This window comes from Portunus trituberculatus, chromosome 31, assembly GCF_017591435.1.
Source record: "Portunus trituberculatus isolate SZX2019 chromosome 31, ASM1759143v1, whole genome shotgun sequence".
NCBI lineage: Eukaryota > Metazoa > Arthropoda > Malacostraca > Decapoda > Portunidae > Portunus > Portunus trituberculatus.
Window position 1 is genome coordinate 25,181,372 of NC_059285.1, and position 21,328 is coordinate 25,202,699.

Genomic DNA, 21,328 nt, shown 5'->3' on the forward strand with positions numbered 1-21,328 from the left:
CCGGGGGTTTAGGCCAGCAAGGGCATGGAAAACATCATTACGAAGAATTTTGATTGTAGACATGAAATAGTCAGAGGGAGGAGGAGAGGAGGACAAGCCCAGAATCGTCCAAGGTGGAGTTGTGAGCAAAGGTTTGAGAAAAGAGTTCAGCTTTAGAGACAGAAGAGATGGCAGTGGTGCCATCAGGATGAAATAAAGGAGGGAAAGATGAAGAAGTGAAGTTATTTGAGATGTTTTTGGCTAGATGCCAGAAGTCACGAGGAGAGTTTGAGTTTGAAAGATTTTGACATTTCCTATTTATGAAAGAGTGTTTGGCAAGTTGAAGAACAGACTTGGCATGATTGATCCCTCATCAGTCATTTCTGCACCTTCCAACCAAAATTACAAGTATACCTACTGCTGAAGGACTGCAGGACGGTTGGCTGGTTTTAGATGCAGGACATAACTCCGTAAAGACCTACCCAACAATACTAAAAAAGACGATAACCCAGGAATTGTTCAAATAAATGTTTGAAGGACTGGAGAGATTGAGCTGACGCAATTATTTCAGGTAGAGAATTCTAGGTGTCAATGACATGTAATGAGATCGACGAAGAAACGACTTCTGACGTCATTAGAGTGATGAGGCACTAAGATCCTCACACTGTGACCCTTTGTTCCACTCAAAGTAGCCCAAAGAAATAGACCGTTTAGTTGAGGACTCAAACCACTCAAAATCTTCTACACTTGAATAAAATCAGCTCTCAGCAATACCGCTTTCTTCAGTCTAATCTCCTTGGCCTCCTCCAATCTAATATCTTTGATGTCACCAATAAAGATAAAAGATAAAGATAAAAAATACTTTATTCGTCAAATTGTAATACATTAAATTTTGTATATATACAGTTGTTATGGCTACTTACACCTAAAAGCTATAGCGATGATAGATGGTCGAAAAGAAGAATGCCATTGGGTTAAATGACTTTCTGTATATATCTGTCAGTGCGCTGCATGAGCAGAGCCAACCTCTACTAAATCTTAGATATGTATCACAATTATGTAGCGGATGCTTTATATCTTTCATAATCCTGTCCACTTATTTCATGGTACCTGTCAGATAAAGCATATCTTGTGATATGGTCTTTGCACCTATTTTTCCTGCATTTTAAACAATCCTTCGCAGTTTGTTTTTATCTCTACAGGTAAGTTTTCCATACCAGGCAGTGATTGAAAAGTTTAAAACTGATTCTAATGTGGATTTATAAAACATGTTATGTTATCACTTTATCTACAAGAAGGTTACTCAAGATACGTACAAATTGTAATCTTTGGCTGCATTTCCCGGACACCATATCTGTATTAACACTGCCATTTAACTGGTAATCGATCATAAAACCCAAATGCTTATACAGTATATGTAGAGTTTCCATTGCAACTACGGACATGACGGGAGTCATTGCATGAGTCAACGTGTCTATGTAATACAGACGTGAGGCCAAGACCCCAAGGTAAAGGAGAAAAGAACAAGAACAAGAAAAATAAGAAATAAAGGAGAAGGAAAGAAAAAGAATAACAAGAGAAAAAAAAAAAAAAATAAAAGCGACGATGGAAGGATGCCGTTGGAAAGACACTGGAACACCAGCAGGAGCAGAGTGCAGACGGAAGACGGACTGTGAGAGCCTGTGGGACGTTCTCCTCTACTAGGAATTTTGGTCATTTTCCGCGGGGGTACGAGTTTTATCTAATGTGCTAGTCATCAGCACTAACCGTAGAACATGTGAGTAAACTAAAAAAATAACTCAAAACTGTTGCGTTATGCCGTGAAGGGATTGATGTGAGCAAGGTTTTATAAATAGTGCGTGTTTTTATGTTTAATTTGCAATGCCATTGTGTTTGTGCGAAGCAGCGAGTGTCCTGCGGCTGTGTTTGTGTTTGTGCATGAAGTGAAACAATTGTTTGTCACTTGAGTGATAAGAGATTAGTCCCTCCTAGTCCATGAGTCCCATATTGCCCTCTCTTATCTCCTGTTACTCATAGAATGTCATTGGTCAGGATTTAATAGGAAAGGCATCTGCAACTACAGCTGCCTATGTCTTGAGTTGCCATCCATTTAAACTTGGTTTATACATTTCACGGTTTTGTGTATCAACCACACCATTCAAATGTCAGTCTGTGTATGTGTAATTTTTTTTTTTCACCTCGTTCGCCTGCTGGTCACCCAGCTAGTCTTCCCCATTACGGAGCGAGCTCAGAGCTCATAGACCGATCTTCAGGTAGGAGTGAGACCACAACACACTCCACACACCGGGAACCGGGAAAGCGAGGCCACAACCCCTTGAGTTACATCCCGTACCTATTTACTGATAGGTGAACAGGGGCTACACATTAACATAACATAACATAACATAACATAACATAAATAATAGGATAACAAAGGGCCACCAGGGCCCATCTAGGTTATCCTGTATCAGTCGCACAGCGACCTCGTCATCAGTACTTAAAGATACACTTACAAGTACACAATACATTAACAGGGCTAAGTCCTGCAGCGAAATCTTCTACAATTTGTGGTCCCCATACATGGGGATCATGTCTTGTTTAACTATAGTAAATTTCTTATAAAAACTATCATGCAGCGCTATACATAATTATAAATCTAATAAATTTAAGTGCTTATCTAATCTGTTTTTAATCATTGTCAAACTAGTGCTATTTACAACCGTCTCTGGCAATGCATTCCAGAAGTCTACCATCCTATGACTAAAGAAATATTTTCTTATATCTAACCTGCAGCCTTGCTTTCTAATCTTCCTGCCATGATTTCTAGTCCTACTTCCCTCCTCTAAGGTAAAGAAAGATCTCACATCTATGTAGTTTGTATCTGAGAACATTTTAAATAACTCTATCATATCCCCTCTTATACATCTCCTCTCAAATGAAAACATGTTTAATTCCTTTAATCTATCTCTATACTCCAGGCACTTTAATGCTGGTATCATCCTAGTTGCTCTTCTCTGAACTGCTTCTAACATGTTGATATCCTGCCTATAGTGGGGTGACCAGGCCTGTATGCAATACTCTAAATGGGGCCTAACATAGGAATTATATAAGCTACGCACCACTTCCTTACTTTTATAACTAACATTTCTATTTATAAAACCCAGGATCCTATTTGCCCTATTTCTTGCTTCTAAACATTGCTTTGAAAATTTCATAGTCCTGTCTATCACTACTCCTAAATCCTTTCCTTCCTCTACTGCCTCTAGCCAACATCCCTCCATCTCATAGTTAAAGTTTGTGTTGTCTTTACCTAAATGCATAACCTGACACTTTTAGAATTAAACTCCATCTGCCACCTGTCTGCCCATGCTATCAGCCTGTCCAGGTCTCGTTGTATTCTGTAATTGTCCTTTTCACCCTGTACTGCACATGCTATCTTAGTATCATCTGCAAACTTTGATACTTTGCTACTAATTCCTATATCTAAATCGTTAATGTACACCAAGAAAAGAAGAGGTCCTAGCACTGATCCTTGGGGTACCCCACTAACCACTTCCTTCCACTCAGACATTGCCCCATTTAATACTACTCTCTGTTTCCTATCAGAAAGCCATTCACTAATCCAATCAACTAACCTACCCCCTATCCCATGTAGTCTCAATTTGTACACTAGCCTCCTATGCGGTACCTTATCAAACGCCTTGCTAAAATCTAGATATATAACATCTATGCTATTTCCATCATCTAACTCCTTGGTAATATATTCTAAGATATCGAGCAAATTTGTAAGACAGGACCTCCTGATCTAAAGCCATGTTGGGTATCTCTAATTAATCTATTCTCATTTAAATGCTCCCAAATACTACCCTTAATGATTTTCTCTAGTATCTTACATACTATACTAGTTAAACTGATCGGTCTATAATTATTCGCATCATCCTTCCTACCTTTTTAAATATTGGAGTAACATTAGCTAACTTCCAGTCCTGAGGTATCTCAGCAAACCTAAGTGATCTTTCAAAGATTAACTTAAGTGCTTCAGAAATACTGTCTACACCTCCCTAAGTACTCTGGCATGTAGCTCATCAGGACCACTAGCTTTCCTATCGTCTAGTTCAAGAATAAATTTCCTAATAATTCCTGGTTTTATATCAATATTTTCTAAAGCTCTTAAACTACTCGTCGCACTGTTTGTAACAGGATTTCCTATTCTTTCCTAGTAAATACTGAAGAAAATTGTTCATTCAATAATTCTACTATGTCTTCATTTTGATCCACTACTACACCATCTTTTCTGAGTGGTCCAATCCTATCCTTATTTCTTTTATCACTGACCTTGTAATAACTATATATTTTTTTTGGATCTTTACTCCCAGCTCTAGCTAATTTTATCTCTGCCTGCCTTTTACTTTTTTATAACCTTACTCAAATCATCTCTGACCTGTCTGTACCTAATCAAATCTACATCTTCCCACTTTTCTGCAACTCTCTGTATGCCCTCTTCTTCTCTCTGATCTGGCTACCTATCTCATGAGTCCACCATAATGGCTTCCTGTTTCTCTGCTTTATATCTTTGTAAGGGATACACTGCATCACTATACCCTTTACTACAACCTTAAAAATATCCCACATCTCCTGTGCAGTTTTATTTCCAAAACTATCTTCCCAGTTTACCTCTCCTAATAACTGACGTAACCTACCATAATTGCCTTTCTGATAGTTTGGGACTCTAGTCTTATTCACTATATTATCCCTACTGGAATTAATGATAAATCTAATTATATGATGGTCACTGTTTGCTAAAGTCTCTCCTACCTCAACTTCCTTTAAACAATGCTCAATATTTGTTAGTACTATGTCTAAAACCTTCCTCCCCCTAGTAGGTTTATCTACCATCTGCACTAAATAGTTATCCTGAAAACTTTCCATAAACTTATTTTCATTAACATCTCCTACCATCCTCTCCCAGTTTACTGACTTAAGATTAAAATCCCCTAAGATAATTGTCTGACTAGTACATCCCTATTTATCTCATCTACCATAAGGTTGTCTACCTCTGCTGACTGGTTAGGTGGTCTATAAAAAGCTCCTACTATTAAGAGGCTTGCCCATTTGCCTCGCCGCTCCCGGGACTCGAACCCTCTTGACCGTGAGTCGAGCGTACTAACCACTACACTACGTGGTGTGTGTGTGTGTGTATTTACTTAGTTGTAGTTTTACAGGGCCTGGGCTTTATGCTCGTGTGGCCCCGTCTCCATATCTACACTTATCCAATTTCTCTTTAAAACTATGCACACTCGTTGCTGACACCACTTCCTCACTCAAACTGTTCCAAGTCTCAACACATCTTTGCGGGAAACTATATTTTTTAACATCTCTCAGACATCTTCCCTTCCTCAGTTTCTTACTGTGCGATCTTGTGCTTCTAATGTCATATTCTTCTCTCAAGATTAGTTTCTCATTATCCACTTGATCCATTCCATTAATCAATTTATAAACTTGTATCAGATTCCCTCTCTCTCTTCTCTGTTCCAGGGTTGGTAGATCCATAACTTTTAGTCTCTCCTCATATGTCATCCCTTTAAATTCTGGAACCATTCTTATAGCCATTTTTTGTAGTCTCTCCAATTTCATTATGTGTTTCTTTTTATGGAGGGGTCCACACAACTGCATATTCCAATCTACATCTTATTTTAGTACTTATCAATTTCTTCATCATTTCTTTGTCCATATAGTGAAATGCTAATCCAATATTCTTTAGCAAATTATATGTCTCTCTGAAAATTCTAGCAATATGGCTTACCGGTTGATTGTTTTCTTCCATCGTCACTCCAAGTCCTTTTCCTTTTTTACTTTTTCTAGTTCTACTCCATCTCCCATCTTATAGATTCCCACTGCTCGTCTTTCATTTTTTCCCATTTCCATGACATGGCTTTTGTCCACATTGAATTCCATCTCCCATTTTTTACTCCATTTCCAGATCTTATTAAAGTCTTCCTGCAGTATTTCACAATCCTCTTTTTGTTTTATGACTGCACAGTTTCGCATCGTCCGCAAACAGATTTATGTAGCTGTTCACTCCCTCTGGCATGTCGTTTATACGTATATACGAGAAAAGTATTGACGCCAATACTGACCCCTGTGGCACTCCGCTGTCTACTGCTCTCCACTTGGACTTCATATCTTTAACTACCATCCTTATTTCTCTCCCCCTTAAGTAATTTTTCATCCATCTCAATGTGCTTCCTTTCAAGCCACCCTTCTTCTCTAACTTTCATAGTAATCTTTCATGTGGCACTTTATCAAACGCCTTTTTTAAATCTAAATAAATACAGTCAATCCAACCCTCTCTCTCTTGTTCTTTATCAACTATTCTAGAGTAGAAACTCAATAAATTTGTTACACACGACCGACCTTTTCTAAAACCAAATTGGCTATTTGATGATAATTTGTTGTCTTCAAGAAACTCAATCCATTGTTTCTTTATTACTCTTTCACACATCTTGCATAATACACTAGTTAGTGATACCGGTCTGTAATTTAAAGGTTCTTCCTTCCTTCCACTCTTATATATGGGAACCACCTCAGCTCTTTTCCACTCTACTGGTACTGTTCCATTTTCTATTGAGCATTTTATGATGTATATAGGACTTGCTAGTTCTTCTCTACATTCTTTTAATATTCTGCCTGAGACTTCATCCGGTCCCATTGCCTTCTCATCTAATTCCGTCATCAACTCTCTTATTTCAAGCTTGGTTACTTTAATCTCATTCATATGGACAGTCTCTCTATTACCCTGTAGTCTTTCCAATTTGGATTCCTTAGTAAAGACTTCCTGAAATTTACTATTTAACAGTTCTACCATACTTTTTGGGTCTTCCACCATCCCGTTCTCTCCTTTTAATCTTTCTATTGTTTCTTTTTGCCTTATTTTTCCATTTATGAATCTGTAGAACAATTTCAGTTGTTCCTTACATTTTTCGACAATGTCCTTTTCATAGTTCCTTTCTTCTTCCTTTCTCACCTTAGCATATTCATTTCTTGCTGTTTTGAAGTTTTGCTTATTTTCTGGATTTCTGTTTCTTCTCCACCTTTTCCATGCTCCATCTCTTTTCTCCTTTGCCCTAGCACACCTTGCATTAAACCAGTGTTTCTTAAAGTGTGGTCCGCGGACCCCCAGGGGTCCGTGGAATGTTCCAAGGGGTCCGCAGGATAATTTTTAATATCGATTTCAGTCAAATTTTCAGCCAAAACGTCATAAATTCCTATTTTTGTAGCACCAAATCCTGATGGCTTTTTACAGTGGCTAAGTCACATTGGGATGGAAGTAATTTAAGTAATGCCGCCTTCCTCCCTTGGGGTGAAATCCTCAACAAATTCAAAAAGACACACACAAAAAAACAACTTTATAGAAGGCAGTGGTGTTTATGATTTGGCAACATTGTACTGAATGATGCCGGTGGTCGCCGCCCGCCACATATCAGTTGACGTTAGGCTGCTCTGAGGAACACACGGCAGTTGCTTGTGCTCCTCTTTGTAGGTAAGAAAATCATCTGGATGCTTATGACAACATACTGATTTTTTATATGCCATTTGTTAAACGTTATTACCTACCTTTTTGAGATTAGAATTTCGAATACTAGACCTCGTGTATTTAACTAAAAAATTATTTTTACGTTACTTGCAGGATAAACATCAGAAGACAGCCTAGCTTACTTTTTAGCATCAGGATACTGGATCTGTGGCTCAAGACAGGCTCACTTACAAAGAAGAAAACTGAATTCCAGAACTGAATTCCAGATAAGCCACTAATAAATAATTCAGTTGTAATTTCAGTATATTATGACGAGGAAGCGTTGCTGTTAAGTTCATGAAAAGTTGTATGCAAAATTATCAATGTTGTGGAAATTATGTTAAGCAAAATATAAACATTTATTTTGAAGATAAGCCAGTAATAAATAATTCAGTTGTAATTTCAGTATATTATGACTTGCAAACACTTTCAAACTCAAGAGGAAAATTATAATAGTAAAGGGTCCGCTACATGAGTAATTTTAATAAAAGGGGTCCGCTGCACAAAAAATTTTAAGAAACACTGCATTAAACCAATCTTTCTCTCCTTCTTCTTTAGGTCTATATTTTGGGACATATTCCCTGACTCTTGTTTTGTATATTTCCAAAAATAAGTTATACTTCTCTTGCACCGTCTCTGAGTTTTCCATCTCCTCCCAGTTTATTTTTTTTAAATAGCTGTTGAGGTTCTCAATATCAGCCTTTCTGTAATTTAATCGGTCTCCTTTGTATGATTCGTCTCTATCTTGCTTTCCCTCTTCTATATCCATTTCTAATATTATATGATGTGTGTGTGTGTGTGTGTGTGTGTGTGTGTGTGTGTGTGTGTGTATTTACCTAATTGTATTTACCTAATTGTAACATACGGGAAAAGAGCTATGCTCGTGTTGTCCCGTCTCCATATCTATTAATGTCCAGCTTTTTCTTAAAATCATGAATATTCCTTGCGTTGACCACTTCCACGTCTAAACTATTCCATGCTTCCACCCTTCTATGAGGGAAGCTATATTTTTCACATCTCTCCTATAAGTGGCCATTTTAGTTTTTCCCATGCCCTCTCGACATTCTTTCATTCCACATACACAGATCTTCCCTATCCATTTTTCCATGCCAATCATCACTCTGTATATTGCTATCAGGTCTCCCTTTCTCTTCTGTTTTCCAGGGTCGGAAGTTGCATTCTTTTCAGTCTGTCTTCATAAGTCAAATCTCTTAAGTCAGGCACCATTTTGTTGCAGCCCTCTGTACTTTCTCTAGTTTCCTTATGTGTTTCTTTAAGTTCGAGCCCACTGTATTGTTGCATATTCAAGCCTCAGTCTTATCATTGCAGTAATTATTTTCTTCATCATTTCTTCATCTAAATATACGAACGCCACTCTTATGTTCCTCAATAAGTTCAATACTTCTCCAATTATTTTGTTTATATGTCTCTCTGGCGATAGGTCATTGGTAATTGTCACCCCAAGGTCTTTTTCTTCATGACTGGTTTTATGTCTTCATTTCCTATCTTGTACATACTCCTGATTCTTCTTTCACTCTTGCCAAACTCTATTTTCTTGCATTTTGTCGTGTTGAACTCCATTTGCCATGTACAGCTCCATTTCCATATTCTGTCCAAGTCTTCCTGGAGTAGTTCGCAATCTTTGTCACATCTCACTTTTCTTAACAATTTTGCATCGTCTGCAAATAGGCTCACATAACTGGACACCCCATCCACCATGTCATTTATGTAGACCGCGAACATTACTGGTGCCAACACTGATCCCTGTGGAACTCCACTCTCCACCAAGCCCCATTCTGATGGTCTGTCCTTAATTATTGTTCTCATTTCTCTTCCTACCAAAAGTCTTCCATCCATTTTAGTAAACTGCCATGCACTCCTCCTACCATTTCAAGTTTCCAGATCAGTCTCCGGTGTGGTACCTTATCAAAGGCCTTTTTTAAATCCAGATATATTCCATCAGCCCAACCATCTCTTTCCTGTATTACATCTATCACCCTCGAATAGTAACATATCAGGTTTGTCGTGCATGAACGCCCTTTTCTAAAACCAAATTGACACTCACAAAGTATGTCATTTTTCTCCAAGAAGTCTGTCCATCTATTCTTCACCACCCTCTCACACATCTTAGCTACCACACTTGTAAGTGACACTGGTCTATAGTTCAATGGGTCTCTCTTGTTACCTGATTTATAGATTGGGACAATGTTAGCTCTTTTCCAGTCTTGGGGCACTACACCTTCCCTTAATGAGGCATCAATTACTTCACAAACTTTTTCTGCCAGTTGCTCCCTGCATTCTCTTAAAATCCATCCTGATACCCCATCAGGTCCCACAGCTTTTCTCACTTCTAAACTCCCCATCATATTCTTGATCTCCTCCACAGTTACTTGAAACTCCTTCATAATCCCTTTCTGTTCCATTACCAGTGGTTTGTCAAAAGCAGTCTCCTTTGTGAATACCTTCCGAAAGCATCCATTCATAGCCTCTGCCATTTCCTGGGATCTTCACTGCATACTCCATTTACTTCTAAACTTTCAATACTTTCTCTATTTTTGATGTTGTTGTTCACATGTCTGTAAAAAGCCTTGGTTGGTCTTTACATTTATCAATTATATCCTTTTCTTGTTTCTTTCTTTCTTCTCTTCTAATCAACACATATTCATTTCTTGCTCTTTTGTAACTTTCCCACTGCTTAATCCGTCTTTTCCTTCTCCACCTCTTCCATGCATCCTCTTTTCTTGTTCTAGCCTTTTCACATCTATCGTTAAACCAGTCCTGCTTTCCAACTTCTCTATGTTGTCTTATTGGTACAAATTTTTCTCACCTTCTTTGTATATTTTTATAAATTCCTTCCACTTTTCATTTGCTCCTTAGCACTCTTGAATTTCATCCAATTTGTCTCTTGAAAGAATTTCTTTAGGTTTCCAAAATCTGTCTTGGCATAATTCCATCTTCCCACTTTATATTCTTCATTTCTTCTAGATTTCTCTTCATCTATCACCTTGAACTCCAAAACTGCATGATCACTCTTTGCTAAAGGGCACTCCACCCTCATCTCCTCAATGACCATTGGCTCTGTACTAAAGACCAAGTCCAGTCTTGACGATGCTCCCTCTCCTCCAAACCTAGTATCTTCTTTGACCCACTGAGTTAACACATTTTCCATTGCCAGTGTCAATAGTGTATTTCCCATGTTGTCTCTGATCCTTCCATTGACCAGTCCTCCCAACACACCTCTTTACAATTAAAATCTCCCATCATTATAGTTCGTTCACAGCCACCCAACATTTCTTCCAGACATGTTCCTGTATCACTTATCATTTCTTCATATTCCTGTACTGACCATGCATTTGTCTTAGGTGGTACGTACACCACTATGTAGTGCCTCTTTTTCCTTCATTAGTTTCTGCTCTGATCTTTAGCACTTCTGCCTTTCCCATACCTTCTTTCACTTGATCCACCTTTATATCTTTTTAACCAGCAACATCACTCCTCCTCCCATCTTACCTACTCTATTTCTTTTCCAAACATTATATTTCCCTTCTCCAACCATCATCAGGTCTTCTCCTCTCTCAGTTTTGTTTCAGTAAGACCCACAATATCTGGGTTCTTGTCCCTCAAGTAATCGTTGAGTTCTAAAATCCCGATATCACTCCATTTATGTTGGAATACATTACATTCGCTCATACGTAAGTTTCTTTAGTCCTTTCTTGCTGTACTTTTCTGGGTTATGAACCACTTCCTCAGTCTCATATCCAAGATTCTCCAGAAAAACTCTTTCTTCTCCTCTTCTGTCCTCTCTTCATTTTTTCAAAGCCTCCTTTCTCAACTCATTTAACATTTCTCTTTCCTTTTCACCGAGATCTCTTCTCAACCAAATCTTCCTTGTTGTTTCCTGCTGGGCTAGCCTCCATGACTTCTCCACCAATTCATCTACATCCTTTTGTGACTTAAGTTTGATTCTTATTGGCCTCATACCTTCTCTTGTGAACTTTCCAATTCTATGGAAGTCCTCTATTTCTTGTACTAGGTCTTTTCCCTCCTCCTGCACCACATTAATGATATTATTTATCACCTTTTTTATGTTTTTCTCTCTCTCCATTTTACTCGGTGTCTTATCCTCCTCCACACCAAATATCACCACACATCTCTTTTTGTCTACAGTTTCCCTCACCAATGTCTCATTTGATTTAATAACCTTCACCACTTTCTCAGCAATCTTCTCTTCTATGATCTGTTGATCTATAATTTCAGCAAGGCCCAAAGTTTTCTCCCCAGACTCTTTGATTTCCTTTTCCAGACTTGCAACTTTGTAATTTACCTCCTTTCTTTCCACTTCCTGACTTTTTTCCATTCAGCCTGCTTCTCCATCACTTTTCCTAGAGATTCTCCACATTTTTCGCAATTCACTTTAATTAGCTTAACTTCCTCTTTCAGTGCTTCATTTTCCTTCTTCATATCGGCACACTCTTTCATTACATTGTCATAACTCGTTTCCAGGCCCCATACTTTTCAAACAGTTTTTCAATTTTACCTTCCAACTCCAGAATTTTCTTCACATAAGCGCTCTTCTCCATTATTCCTTGAAATCCTGTGAAGTCTGATTCATCTTTCGAGTTCACGGCCGCCATGTTGCGCAGATGTAAACAAACCAGCTGATGGCTCAAACGCAGGCTACAGTTTATATTTACCTTCCCTGGACATTATTTTGCTAATCAACAGTTAACATGACTATATGGAGACGGGACAAACATTACCAGCTCCTTTCCCACCTTGGTTACTCTTAGGCAATGGTAACTGTATAATTAGAGATGATTGCTCTGGAGCTCAGCGACCACATCCGCCATCGACGATGTCCCGTGTGTGTGTGTGTGTGTGTGTGTGTGTGTTTACCTAGTTGTATTGTACAGGGTTTGAGCTGGGTTCATAGTGTCCTGTCTCCATATCTTCTTTTATCCAATTTTTCTTTAAGCAATGCATGTTATGCACTGTAACAACTTTATCACTCAATGCATCCCATTTTACCACCATTCTATGTGGAAAACTATGTGTGTTGTATGTTACAGGATTCGAGCAGGGCTCATAGTGACCTGTCTCCATACCGACATTTATTTAAATTCTCCTTAAATTAGCACACACACTCTCCTGTTACAATCTCTTCACTTAATCCATTCCAGATGTCTACTATCCTATGTGAAAAAATGAACTTCTTGATATTTCTATAACACTAACTTTTCATGATTTTCTTGGAATGTCCTCTTGTTTGTCTGTCTCCCTGCTCTGTCAGTGTTACCAGGTCTTGTCTATCTTTCTTCTCCATGTGGTTTACTAAAGGCAGTGTCACACTAGCACTTTTCCATCTTCTTTTTCTGTCAATTTTCTGACGACTGTGAACTTTTGCAGACGGTGGCCGTCACACACAAGCTTGCTTCCGCCTTTGCCGTGCTTGTTGATTGTAAATAAACATGGCTCCTCATTCACCCCAGCAAGCCGTGGCTTTTTTTCACCTTATAATGTAATCAGCTGTTCTGTGATCCCAAAGGCAACGGTGACCTCTAATGCTCTCTATGAGAAATTCCTCAGATTATTTTGCCCACTGACAGATAACATAACTGCTTATCTTGGCCAACTACTTGGAAGTTGCCTTGGAAATATTCAAAAGCGTCGCACATTCGCACTGCCTAGGAAATGTACATACACAAACAGCTGAGGAACTTTTCATTGCTAGGCTAGAAGAAAAAAAATATGTATACAAAAATATACTGTCATACCTTGCCGAACATGAATTTGCTGAACACGAATCTTGCATATACACGAATCGGTAAAATATACCATATTTCGCCGAGCACTACTTTGACTCGTGATTGCACGATTTGGTCTCCATTTGAATCTCTCGCTGGTCCTGTGTTACTGTTTTATATATGTATATATGTTCACAAAACAACATTTCTATTAGCTTTTTACAAGCCTTGCCCCCAAGAAAGGATTATTTGGAATGCATAAAGTGAAATCTTAATGGAATATAAAAAAATAAAGCAGAGATGATGAGATCGGCCACAGACGGCGGAGACTCCAGCAACTAGGTCGCTTCTTCTTCTTCGTGTGACCTTTTTAGCTTGGCTTGTTTTCTTTCACCACAATATTACATTTGTTTCCACTCCTCTATTGCCTGCTATAATGGATATTATATCTTAGTATTCATATACGCTCATGCCATGAATTACTAATGAAATACTGCATATTTCATTAGTAATTCACTATCACTCTGCCACGGAGTCGAGGTTATCCTCATGGCATGAGCGTATATGAATACTAAGATATGATATCCATTATAGCAGGCAATAGAGGAGTGAAACAAATGTGGTGAAAAAAAATTGGTCACAAGAAGAAGAAGCTCCCAGTCTCCGCTGTCTGATCTCATCATCTCTGCTTTATTTCTTGGTATTCCATGTGAAATTTCACTTTATGCATTACAAAACAATCCTTTCTTAGGGGCAAGGCTTGTAAAAGCTAATAGATAAAAGAAAAAAATATATATATATATATATATATATATATATATATATATATATATATATATATATATATATATATATATTTGTTTTTACCCATGTGGTATGTTGAGAACCAGCCCAGAACGCATCCCCCCTATTTCCATCATATCCTATGGGAAAATTACGTCCGCTTAACAAATTTCCGCTCTACAAACAGCTTTGACACCCCCTATCCTGTTCATTAAGCGGAGTATTACTGTACTAGTACTGTAGTTAAATAAAGTGTGTGTTTGGTACTTCATTTATTGTTTGTTTTTTTTCAGTCTTTTTGGTGAAAAGTGTTTTTTTGAGAGGATCTGGGAACGTAACCCCTATTTTTCCATAGGGCCTATTATTCGCCCAACACGAATCTCACCGTGCACGACGAGCTCAGGAACGTTACTGTCGTGTTGGGCGAGGTATGACAGTATTCATCAACTTATTTAGATTTCTTCTATCATGATAATAGCATTCTTCTGTTTAACAAAAAAAATTTTTTTAATAAAAGTGTTTATTAGAAACCATAGTTCTTATTTGGACTAAAAATTGACGCTTGACGAAAACGATACGTTCCGTCTGACTCAAGACGACAGAAAGAGTTGACAAGAGTAAAAAACGACGGAAATCGCCTTAGATGATGGAAAAAGTGCTAGTGTGACGCCGCCTTAACTTTTACTTTGTTATTAGGGCTCCTCTTTCCTGTCTATCCTTCAAAGTTGGTAGCTCCATCTCCTTCAGTCTCTCTTCATAGGGAAGATCTTTTATTTCAGGGACCATCTTTGTAGCAACCCTTTGTATCCTTAACTCTCAAGAGCTTGGCATCATCTGCAAACAAATTTATGTAGCTACTCAAACCCTTTGTATATCGTTGACATATATTTGGAACATTATTGGTGCCAACACCGAACCCTGTGGTATGCCACTGGTTACAGTACTCCTACTTGATGGTGTATCTCTTATCACTGTCCTCATTTTCCTATCTGTTAAATAATCTGTCATCCAATGGCACCAATTGCGATCTGTGTAATTTTCATTGTTCGCCAGCTGATTTAATTCACAAGTTGGTCCTGCCTATCGCGCCGAACTGTCGCTCTTGTGGAAGCCCTATTACAAAAATATATATACTGATATTCATGCCTACATACCTCATAATATAAATGTTTGGTTATTTATCGATGTGTCTGATTGAAAATGACATAAAAATATGCAAATATATGTTCCTAATGGTGCAAAGTATGAATGTACCAGTGTCCCATCAAAATATTTTTTGCAAGTCTAATAGTACATATATACCTTATCACAAAATTGTCAGAGTTTCTGCATAGGATAATGCTCCACTCAAAAAAGCGTAGAGCAATTATCACTGAGTAGCATTTATAAAAAAAAAAAAATTTTTTTGAGTCTGTGCCAAAATAACCTGGCCAACATTACCGAAACCGAATTTTCCTAACTGAATCACAACAAGCGAACTTGGTATGCCTTTTGATCTCAGAAAGTTTCTCAGAGTTGGCACTGTCCATTTTCTAAGTTCATCCTCACTAATATCCATAGTGTTATCCATAGTGAAGTCGTTGTGTAGCGAGTGTGCCGATGGCTCTTAACACGCTAGATTTGTTTACGTTTCGGTAGAACAATCTCGGTGCATGTCAGACAATATCCTCTATACTGTTAATTTCCTAAGACTATTAATTGTTGTGATTTTCTTCATGAATATAATTCATATTAATTTTTATGGAAAGAAAAAGGCATTTAAACTACGCTTTACCTATTAATGATCTTTTCTATTTTTTGTCCCAGAAATTGAGATGGTAAAGAAGAGCGCTCTACATATATATAAAATATTTCCACTTTTTAGCTTATATGCCACGAGTACATTCTTAGAAAGATTATAACTATTTTATTAAACCATTTAATATTTACAAAACGTGCAGAAAAGTATGTTCCAGTTGACCAACTTGCTGTGAAATAATTAATCCATCTGGCGGTTGAAGGCACCTACATAGAAGATTGCGATCGGTCCCATTTAAGATATCTCCCTTAATTCCACCCATGTGTTCCATTTTCCATAGGAGTCTTCTGTGTGGTACTCTGTCTAAAGCCTTTTTAATATCTAGATACACTGCATCCACCCATCCATCTCTTCCTTTTACTTCATCTATTACTCTTGTATAAAAGCTTAGTAAGTTTGTTATATATGATCTTCCTTTTCTAAAACCAAATTGGGAGTTATTAATGATTTCATTTCTCTCCAGATATTCCAACCATTTTTCTTTCATGACAATTTCACAGATCTTACTCAGCTAAAGAATGACACTGGTCTATGATATAGGGGCTCAGTCATTTTTCCTCCTTTGTATAATGGGACTATATTGGCTCTTTTCCATTTCTTTGGTATCTTCCCTTCCCTTAAAGAGTTGTTAATTACATTCCCTTAGTGTCCATCCTCACACTCCATGTGGTCCCATTGCCTTCCTCACATCCACCTTTTCTAACATTTCTCTAATTTTCTGTTTTCTTACCACGATGTCTCTTAATCCTTTCTGTGCTGCTGGGTTGATTGGCTTTATAAACTCTCCCTCTTCATTAAATACTGATTCAAAGCTTTCATTCATAAGTTCGCTCATTTCTTCCAATGTTTCATATATCGTATTCCCCTTAATCATCTTAGTAATGGTCTCTCTGTTTATCATTTTACCATTTATATACTTATAAAAAAAGCTTGGGTTCTTTTTCACATCTCTTCACTACATCCTTTTCAAAGTTTCTCTCCTCTTCCCTTCTTATCGTAATGTATTCATTTCGTGCCTCTTTATACTGCTTCCTATTTATTTCATTATGTTGCCTTCTTAATTATTTCCATGCTGCATCTTTGCACTTTTTACCTTTTGCACATATATATTATTATAACAGGTGTGTTTGCTATTTTTTACTCTATATTCAGGAACATATCTCTTTATGCCCTCATTATACTTGTCTAGAAATATATCATACTTTCCTTGAATTGTCTTTCCATGCATAATTTCCTTCCAATCAATACCACCAAAATAACTTTTTAAGCTCCCCAAATCTGATTTAGCGTGGTTCTGTCTCTTGTGTTTGTGTCCCTCATTATACAGTAGTACGTTATACGGTACATATGCGTTCCTGAAAACCTTACCGCATATCGAATTTACCGTATACCGAACCCATTATAACATGTAATAATAGGGAATGCGTTCCAGCATGTCAAAAGTCATCCCTACAGAAATTGAAATACATGAAAATAATCATTAGAAAAAATAAATATAAAAAAAAAGTACTGTGCAAAAGAAATAAACAGAAAATGTTTTTATTTACCTTTCAATCGCCATGTATTCTATCAGATGATATCCTTCCTGAGGCTAAGGGACAGTAGAGATTTCAGCCCTTACTCATCTTCCGCCGAGTGGGCAGACAAGGATAAGGTGTCATCGTCTGCACTGTCAGAAGCAGATATAGAAGGGCCAGCTGTAGCAGGGTCAGCATGTGTGATAGGGACGACAAGTCTGACTGGCTTGAAGAACGAGTAGATGGAGGACTGTTTAGTTTTTCTTGTTTTTTCATCATAGATTTCTTGATAAATCTTGACATTTTTCTCTCTCATGAGCCACTTTGCTGCTACTGGCAGGATTTGGTTACGTTCCTTCAGTGTTTCCAGAGCTTTTTTCGATACCACCAAGACATTCTCTAAGAGTTTTGATGTCCAGGCCACGCTCAGGTTCTTCTTCCTTGTCTCCCTTTTTTTCTGCCTCCTGTGATGCCTTGTCTAGCTCTGTAAGTTCATCATTTGTAAAAGCTTCAGCATGGCTTTCCAAAAGATCTTAAACATCATCATTATCAACTTCATCGAAGCCAGCCCTATGGCACAGATTTACTATGTCATTTCTGATCGCACCGATATCATCTTCAGCGAAGCCTGGGAAGTCATGAGCACATTCTGGCCATACTTTATTCCACGCCAAGTTCATAGTAGACGTCTTCACTTCGTCCCAAGATGACTTGATGTTATCTAAAGCATGCTTGATGTTATACAACTTCCACCATTCACTGATAGTGGACTTGCCAGGCCCATCTGTGCCCTTTATCAATTGCTGCATGGTTTGCCGCTGGTAGTAGGCTTTTACTGTTTGCCATGGTTATTTTGAATATATTTGTGCTTATAATAGACACTTTAATATTTCATTTATTCATCTAATTAGTAATGCATGTAAGTAATATGTAATGCAGTTAAAAAAAAAAAAAGAAGGGGGGAGAGGAAGAGATAATTGGCTCCAAGGGTGGCCAAGTTGGGAGGCGGTGGCATAGTGGATAAGGTGGTGAGCGTGGGATCGGGCAGACGTCCACGCGTAGGTTCGAATCCCACCACGTACAGCCTTAAAACACTTTGCCATATGTCGAGTGGTTTAAAGTTACCTACATATCACCATGATACCCACGTTCTAGGTGGTTACACTCAAGATGAGCTTGGGCGGTGATATGGGCCCTAATATGGGTACCACTATAAATAAAATTGCCTGCGCCACTAATGGGCGGAAGCTGAACAGAGCTTCCCATACACTCTTCAAGTGTGCCTACAGGCGCTATAGGCCTTACCGTAAAAAAAAAAAAAAAGTTAACCCTTTCACTACAGTGACGCCTATGTGGGCGTCATGAAGCCCCAGTAGCAAATACGGTGACGCCTACATAGACGTCATATTACTTTTCTGAGCTTTCTTCAGTTCAGTTGTCCCTTTTAGTGTGTTGAATACCAACTACACACGCTGTATGCTGTCCTTGAAATCCTAGTGCTCCTCCCACCATCCTTGTCTCCACCAATCACAAAAGATAAGCTACATGCATCCTGCCTTGTGTCTAAAATTACCCAATGGCATAGACTGTTCCCATCTCTCTCTCTCTCTCTCTCTCTCTCTCTCTCTCTCTCTCTCTCTCTCTCTCTCTCTCTCTCTCTCTCTCTCTCTCTCTCTCTCTCTCTCTCTCTCTCTCTCTCTCTCTCTCTCTCTCTCTCTCTCTCGAGATAAGCTACATCGTCCCACTTGTGTCTAATATTAGCAAATGTCTCTCTCTCTCTCTCTCTCTCTCTCTCTCTCTCTCTCTCTCTCTCTCTCTCTCTCTCTCTCTCTCTCTCTCTCTCTCTCTCTCTCTCTCTCTCCAAGAGAAGCGTCCACTTTCCTCTTCGAAGGCGACATAGTGACTAAAAAATAGCAGCATAATACACAAAGATGACAAGTATGACAAGCTTACACAAGTTTCCTGTGCTCAGGCGTGCGGCACTACCACCTGTATATCATACAGGCGGGCTTTTTTAACATCTGGCACGAAGGGGTTAAAGTCAGTACTGTGAGTGGCACGCCAAGTTCATGGTAGACATCTTCACTTCGTCCCAAGATGACTTGATGTTATCTAAGGCGTGCTTGATGTTATACAACTTCCAACATTCACTGACAGTGGGCTTGCCAGGCCCATCTGTGCCCTTTATCAGTTGCTGTGTGATTCGCCACTGGTAGTAGGTTTTTAGTGTTTGCCATGATTATTATGAATATATTTGTGCTTACAATAGACCCTTTGATATTTCATTTATTCATCTTATTAGTAATGCATGTAAGTAATATGTAATGCAGTTAATAAAAGGGGGGAAAGGGCAGAGATAATAGGCTCCAAGGGTGCTCAAGTTAAAGTCAGTACTGTGAGTGGCGGAGAGGTGTGGCGTGGATGACGTCGTCACCCCTGCTCCCTCGCGCTGGGCCCTCTCGGATGACATGAGTGGATACCGTATCTGTGAATTTTTCTTACCGTATATCGAATTGAGGGTAGTAATCTCCAAATACCGTAACTGTGAATTTACCGGATAAAGAACTACCGTATAATGAGGACTTACTGTATTCCAAAATTTGCCAATCCTCTAATTCGATTTCTAGGACCACATGATCAGTTTTTCCTATAGGAGTTTGATATTTGATGTCTGGACACGGCTCTGTTTTTTTTGTAAATACCAAATCCAGCATTGATGGATAATCTTCCCCTCTATATCTTGTATAATCTTTCACGCATTGATCCAATGTGTTTACCATTGCCAGTTGTAGCACATCATCCCCCCAATGTTCAGCACGACTGCTTGCATCCATTTCTTCCCAATTGACATGTTTACAGTTTAGATCTCCCATGAGCAACACTCTTCTATCCTTCCTTAGCATGTTATCCAGGCAATTTAGTACTTCCTTTTGCATTTCCTTATGTACATCAAGCCTCCATGTTTTAGTCTTTGGTGGTACATATGCAACTATGATACTCCTAATTTCCCTGCCATTGGTCCTTATTGTTATACTTAAAACCTCTGCCAGTCCATCTCCGGACTGTATCTCTTCCACGTATATATTCTCTCGAGTCATGATCAGTACTCCTCCTCCTACTTTTCCCTTTCTGTCTTTCCTCCAAACATTGTATCCTTGCTCTTTGAAATTCACTTGGACATCTTCACTTAACTTTGTTTCTGTCATAGATACCACATCTGGCCCTTTTTCCAATATCTAATCTCTCACTTCCAAACTTCCTGATATAAACCCATCTATATTTGTATACATGACTCTTAATGGTTTCTTTCCCCTTCCCGAATATACCATTTCCTCAGTCTCATGTCCAGCACTCTCCAGTAAAACTTCTTTTCGTTCTCTGTCCTTCCTTAATTTTTTTTTCTTTAGCTTCACTCCTCAGTTCTCTCTTTTTCCCTTTCTACCTGGTTCCTGGTGTGTGTGTATTTACCTAGTTGTATTTATCTAGTTGTAGTTTTACAGGGCCTGGGCTTTATGCTCGTGAGGCCTCATCTCCATATCTACACTTATCCAATCTTACTTTAAAAGTATGCACACTCGTTGCAGACACTACTTCTTCATTTAAACTGTTCCACGTCTCAATACATCTTTGCGGGAAACTATATTTTTTAACATCTCTCAGACGTCTTCCTTTTCTCAGCTTTTTACTATGTGATCTTGTGCTTCGAATGTCATATTCTTCTCTCAGGATCAGTTTCTCATTATCCACTTGGTCCATTCTATTGATCAATTTATAAACTTGTATCAGATCTCCTCTCTCCATTCTTTGTTCCAGGGTTGGTAGATCCATTGCCTTTAGTCTCTCCTCATATGTCATCCCTTCAAATTCTGGAACCATTTTTGTAGCCATTTTTTGTAGTCTCTCCAACTTCCTTATGTGTTTCTTTTTATGAGGG

At 38.5% G+C, this 21,328-nt stretch overlaps 1 protein-coding gene across 3 annotated transcripts in view; it reads left to right on the forward strand.

Annotated features, from left to right (window-relative positions):
• The window catches only part of LOC123511355 (GSK3B-interacting protein-like), a 34,454-nt gene that overhangs the window by 7,661 nt on the left and 5,465 nt on the right, over positions 1 to 21,328 (forward strand). Inside the window, exon 1 of one of the 3 annotated variants that reach the window (XM_045267165.1) lies at positions 1,562 to 1,707. The exons of 1 other annotated variant lie outside the window; for it this stretch is intronic. The gene's annotated coding sequence lies outside the window, so the exon portion shown is untranslated. Of the gene's footprint in view, positions 1 to 1,561; positions 1,757 to 21,328 lie in introns of those variants that run through there. One more of the 3 variants, XM_045267164.1, reaches the window with a different exon arrangement.